We start from the raw sequence: 6796 nt of genomic DNA on the forward strand, positions 1-6796 counted from the left end.
GAGGGCATAGTATCGTACGTCAAATTCCATTTCACCCATTTCTGTTACAATAAAAAAAAAAAAAAAACATTCAAATGGCTCTGAGCATAAGGACATCACACACATCCATGCCCGAGGCAGGATTCGAGCCTGCGACCGCAGCTGTCGCGCGCTTCCAGACTATAGCGCCTAGAACCGCTCGGCCATCACGGCCGGCCAACAATTACAATTACAATTCGTTTCTTCAAGCAGTATCTGATGATGACCACTGGCAGAAAATAGTTAGTTCCTTCGGGTGATTTTGCGATTTAATTTTGAAGTTTCTAGCTTCAACCTTAATATTCAGTTTAACTAGTATGCTTTGTGTATTCAGTGTGACTTTTCAACTACTAGTGAAACCTTTCAACTGCGTAGACTTTTCAAACGAGAGTTTTGAACTTTTGCATGTCTGTTAAACACCTAGACTTTAATATGACTGTACATGATCCAACTTTATGCTGAATAATGGCTATATGCAACTATTGCTTCTACTGTATATGAAGTTTCTGTGTTTAAAGTAACTACATGCATTGTTATGTGCGTTACATTCGGTACTTATGGACAATATGCATCTGACTTATATGATAACTATAATCATTGCTCAATACACCTTGTATGTAATCTCAATAACTGTTTCTCTAATGCGAACACTCACACACCCACTGAACTGAATCGGATCAGAATATATGTCGAACCAGTTATGGGTTCTCTGAGTGTAATCTGAACTAACAATCAATGTTCCCTAAGTGCCCAAGACAATGTTTACTTCTGGCCCCAATAATCATTTGGCTTACCAGTGTGACAGCGGATAATAGGTGATTGCAATGTAGCTGCTGAAAGAAATCACGCTGCTTTTGCCATTGCCAAAAATGTGGAGTGCAATGCAAGTGTACCAAGCTCCAATAGATTACAAATTAATAATTACGTCTTCCAAACTGCAATGCAAGACCGCATTACTTTTCTTTTAAAAACCTTTGAATAGCAAGTGGGATGTGGGGCTCAATGTCGAATCATTAAAAGTCTTTGAAGTACATTTGTGTATTCTTGGACCAGATTACAAAATGTGAACAGCTGTTCATTGCTAAGAACAAGTGCAATGACTTTGACTAACATAACTTTAGCAATCTTATGGTTTGAAACAGAGACTGTTTTACAGTGATAACTTTACAAGATAAGGGGTTGGGAATGATTTACAAAACCAGAACTAAAAATTGTTTCATGAACAAGACATCCAACGTTTGCAATTCTAGCGCACCCAAATACCTGGTCTGGTATTTACTTATCAGATTCCCACTACTGCAAAAGCATTTCGAAATTCGGCCTCCACACCAACGCACATCTGCATCCGGCCACGCTCGACACCGAAAACGATGTGTTTCCCCAAGCGGAGTTATTATTTAACAAATAAAGATATCTGGAAACCAAAGAAACTCCTGCCTTCAAGCACTCAGGAAAAGTGTTATTTGTGGACAGTTTCACATACAAAACTGCCACTTCTCGTAACGTAACAACCGTTCAATTTGTCTATACATAAGAATAAAGTGCTATTAACAAATAACACCTTGTGTTTACAGCTGATAAAAAATTAAAATATTCGCTTTGAATGTATAGCCGAATCTCTCACATAACACCTGAGAAAGAATTTAGGTAGCAGATGTCACACAATACACAATCTTAAAACATGTACCCCGTTTGATACATCGTGTTGGCGAGTGTCGTAGTTTGAAGTCAAATATGAATCTGTTACTATGACTGAGTGGAACACAACCAGGATTTTGATCATCTGCTGATTTAATCATGTTTTAATTATGAACGCTCTCTCTTTCTGTTATGTCAATAATCAATTACTTATATGTGCTGCAATGATCTGCTTGTTTATGATATCTATATGTTTTCTCACAGATCGCAAAATGTTCATTGCTGGAGGTAGGTAACTAATTGTCTGGACTTTTGAGGAATTGTCTTTGTGAATAAAATGGTCTGAAAGTACACAACTGCCCATTAAAATTGCTACACCAAGAAGAAATACAGATGATAAACGGGTATTCGTTGGACAAATATATTATACTAGAACTTACATTTGATAACATTTTCACGCAGTTTGGGTGCATAGATCCTGAGAAATCAGTACCCAGAACAATCACCTCTGGCTGTAATAACGGCCTTGATAGGCCTGGGCATTGAGTCAAACAGAGCTTGGATGGCGTGTACAGGTACAGCTGCCCATGCAGCTTCAACACGATACCACTGTTCATCAAGAGTAGTGACTGGCATATTGTGACGAGCCAGTTGCTCGGCCACCATTGACCAGACGTTTACGATTGGTGAGAGATCTGGAGAATGTGCTGGCCGGGGCAGCAGTCGAACATTTTCTGTATCCAGAAATGCCCGTACAGGACCTGCAACATGCGGTCGTGCATTATCCTGCTGAAATGAAGGTTTCGAAGGGATCGAATGAAGGGTAGAGCCACGGGTCGTAGCACATCGGACATGTAACGTCCACTGTTCAAAGTGCCGTCAATGCGAACATGAGGTGACCGAGACGTGTAACCAATGGCACCCCATACCATCACGCCGAGTGATACGCCAGTATGGCGATGACGAATATACGCTTCCAATGTGCGTTCACCACGATGTCACCAAACACGGATGCGACCATCATGATGCCGTAAACAGAACCTGGATTCATCCGAAAAAATGACGTTTTGCCATTCGTGCACCCAGGTTCGTTACTGAGTACACAACCGCAGGCGCTCCTGTCTGTGATGCAGCGTCAAGGGTAACCGCAGCCATTGTCTCCGAGCTCATAGTCCATGCTGCTGCAAACGTCGTCGAACTGTTCGTGCAGATGGTTGTTGTCTTGCAAACGTCCCCATCTGTTGACTCAGAGATCGAGACGTGGCATGCGGATAAGATGCCTGTCATCTCGACTGCTAGTGATACGAGGCCATAGGGATCCTGCGCGGCATTCCGTATTACCATCCTGAACCCACCGATTCCATATTCTGCTAACAGTCATTGGATCTCGACCAACGCGATCAGAAATATCGCGATACGATAAACCGCAATCGCGATAGGCTACAATCCGTCGTTCATCAAAGTCGGAAACGTGATGTTACGCATTTCTCCTCCTTACACGAGGCATCACAACAACGTTTCACCAGGCAACGCCGGTCAACTGCTGTTTGTGTATGAGAAATCGGTTGGAAACTTTCCTCATGTCAGCACGTTGTAGATGTCGCCACCGGCGCCAACCTTGTCTGAATACTCTGAAAAGCTAATCATTTGCATATCACAGCATCTTCTTTGTGTCGGTTAAATTAGTGCGTCATCTTCATGGTGTAGGAATTTTAATGGCCAGTAGTGTAAAACATTTTGGCAATATGCTTCTACATGCATGTAACTTTAGACACTCGTTATTTTTTTAATCATATACAGCTCCCTTGTACATCATTAATGATCAACTTAAGGCAAATACTGGGATGGCTCCATTCAATCTGACACAGTCGATTTCCCTACTTATTCTCCATCAGTCAGATGATGTGCTTCGTTTCTGGATACCTCTTCGCCGACGATACGTTATAAACTAATTGCCTTCATCTCCTTTCCAATGAAACACATGAATCTGTCATACATACTCCACAAGATACCTTATGTGTTTGTTGGAGGGTACTTCGGATGCTACCTTCTTCCTTTTCTCGATCCATTCGTGAATGGTGCGAGAGGAAGAAAAAGCAATTGCTAGCCTTTAGTATCAGGTAGTTTTACCATCATGAGATACGTTTTTGAAGTGGATGCTTTATACAAAACCTTTATGCGTCACACAACTCATCTCTTATAATGTCTGCCGTCAGAATTAAATGAGCAGTTCTGTCTCGTTCTAGCTAAACAAACTCGTGATGAAACTCAGTGCTTTAATTCTTAGCCGTATCTCATCTACTAATCAGCCTGTGTGTGGAGGTTCCCGGGTTAACGAACAATGTTCAAGAATCACTCGAACGCGGATTTATATACATTTCATCAAACTATATTAGACACATCATGGAACCTGTACATGACACCGAGTGGTTATAATTAAAGTGCAGTTGCTCACAGAGGTCCAGTGCGGGCTGTAATTATTGTATGACAGTGAAAATTGGTAGATATGCTAATGGGGAACCGATTTAAGCAAGAAAAATTTAGTTCCAATTACAGCTACCAGGTGCAAATCTGGCACTGTATAGTATCTTGTCGAAACCTCTGGTACTTATGTTGAACAAACTGTGTAAGCCGCTGTTAGTAATATAATCAACATTATACCCTTCTCAACTGTTTGACCTTCTCTGTTCACACCCAGCTCCTATCGTGCCGGTGTCCGATTAAGTTTAAAACCTCTTCGCAGCGCCTCATTGAATGGGAGGGTTTGTGTCACCGTCAACGGCGATGTGTTAGTCGAATGAGGACGTTAATCTGCTTTGGTAATATTTGAAGAGTATAGCAAGCACAATCGTTCACCTTCACTCTCTCTCGTGATAATTTCATAATATACACCATATCATAGACACATCCATTACGCACACCTACATTCAACAGATACACAAGAAACAACACTTACACATCGCCAGAAAGCGGATATTGCGATTGGAAGAAGAAAACACTTTCGACAACATAGTACAACTCCATGTTTCATCTCGTAACAACTATGGTTTTCGAAGTAAAACTTTATGTTTCTTTCACGACACTCTAAATTTCTTGAAAAAATACCGTAGTAAGAGTTTCGTTAACATTTTCCTTTCAAATTTGGCGCGAAAATAGGCCGCAAACGCTCTACGTATTATGGCCAAGGCATCGGACCGATCTAAGTTACGCGATGTTTTCGTGGAGGCGACCATCTCTGACTCATTCATCAAATTTTAGAGCAAACAATCTTTCCGAGCTTTCTAGTGAACTATCAACCAAGAAATATAACACCTTTGATTGTAGACGGACAAAAACTGATATGTTCCGTACAGCGAAATAATAGTTACAGTGCAAACTGTTACTTATCGAAAGACTGGATTCAAATTTTCGAAATGGAAACATTTGCTACCCTCAGTGAAAGAGAGGTATAATTATAGTTGATGAAAGGAATAATTAGTGTGATGGGAACGGAATATGTGTAAGGACTAACATAAAGAGTGACGAAACTAATGGGGAACGGTAGACGTGAACTTAGAAACAAACTTAACTTCAAAACTGGAAGCCACGAAATATACCGAGTGAAAGAATTCTGCTGCCTAGAAGGAAAAGTTAAGCATGGCAGCCGAACCAAGCAGGATACAAGGAAAAGAGAGCATTATTCGCCAAAAAACTCCACCTCTGTCAAACACTGGTCGTAATTTAAGGGAACGTTTCTGGGAATATAAGTTTGGAATACAGTAACGTATGGAAATAAATCGTGAACTTTGAGAAAACAGGAAAGAAAGGGGAACCGAAGCTTTAGAGAGACGATAGATAATTGGGTGAATAAGAAAGGTTCTTCATAGAATTTGCGGGAAAAGGTATGTGTGGGAAACACTGTTAAGGAGATTGGATAGGATGATAGAGCATATAAAAAAACATCAGGTAGTAACTTATTCTTCCTCTTCTTTTTCTTGGTCATTATCTCTTATCTTCAGGGGGTCGGCATGTTAATTACTGGATTTGGCAGTGTTAGTGGAAGAGGATGGTCGAACGCCTTTCTGCTGCTACTCCTTCCCGTCGGTACGGAATTGTTTTCGCCATCCCGATTTCAGCTGAGAAGAGCTGATGGTAGGATTCTAGTGAGGCACAGACCATGCGAAACCGTGGACCCAAAATATCAACAAAGCACTCCAAAGTTCGTGGCACGTCCATAATTGTGTGGGCTGTTTTTACACGGATTGGACTGGGTCCATGTGAAAGTGTGTGAACTTCTTCTAAGTGTTTGCGAATCATGTAACTGAGCCACGACGTGGGCAGCAGCTCTGTATTCAACTAATCGGACGTGGGAAACCTCCGAAGAAACACATGCAGGCTAGCCGGCACACCAAACTACGTCATTATTCCACGAGGCGGATTCTGTCCGGGGCAGACTCGTGTCCCCGAATCCCGGAAGCGATGCGTTAACGACTTCGGATACCCAGGCGTGTCTTCTTTTCCCGACACTGTACAGCCCTAAAATTGCCACCAGTAGCGATGAAAGGCGTCCGATGTCCGTCCTTGGTACCGGCCCAAAAGTTGACTGACTCACCTCACTAATCAACATGTCAGTCTGCATACACAATATTGTTCGCAGTAGACCCCTGGAGACGGTTGTCTGCTGTGGGCTCTCTACGAATCCCGGAAGCGGCGTGGCCAAGAGCGGATATCCGGGCCGGTCATCAGGAACGATCACGATTGGCACTAACAATACGTTAGAGAGTGAAAACTATAGCGGGATATGCAGCTTGACATGTACCAAACTAATAATTCAGAACGCTGGGTGTAAGTGAAGTGAAGAGTGGGGTATAGAATAGAAGTCGAGCCAGCGGAAGACCTAAAAAGCACACGTTTTGATTAAGATAGTGTTAATCGTAGCTTGCGTTCAGCAGTTGACTGTATGCGATGAGGTGACAAAGGTCGTGGAATACTTCTTAATATCGTGTCGGACCTCCTGTTGACCGGCGTAGTACAACAATTTCGACGTGGCATGCGATCAACAAGTCGTCGGAAGTCCACTGCAGAAATATTGCAGTCTGGAACCGCGGGACTGCTACGGTCGCAGGTTCGAATCCTGCCTCGGGCATGGATGTGTGTGATG

This window comes from Schistocerca americana, chromosome 2 (genome assembly GCF_021461395.2).
Source record: "Schistocerca americana isolate TAMUIC-IGC-003095 chromosome 2, iqSchAmer2.1, whole genome shotgun sequence".
In the NCBI taxonomy this organism is placed as follows: Eukaryota; Metazoa; Arthropoda; class Insecta; order Orthoptera; family Acrididae; genus Schistocerca; species Schistocerca americana.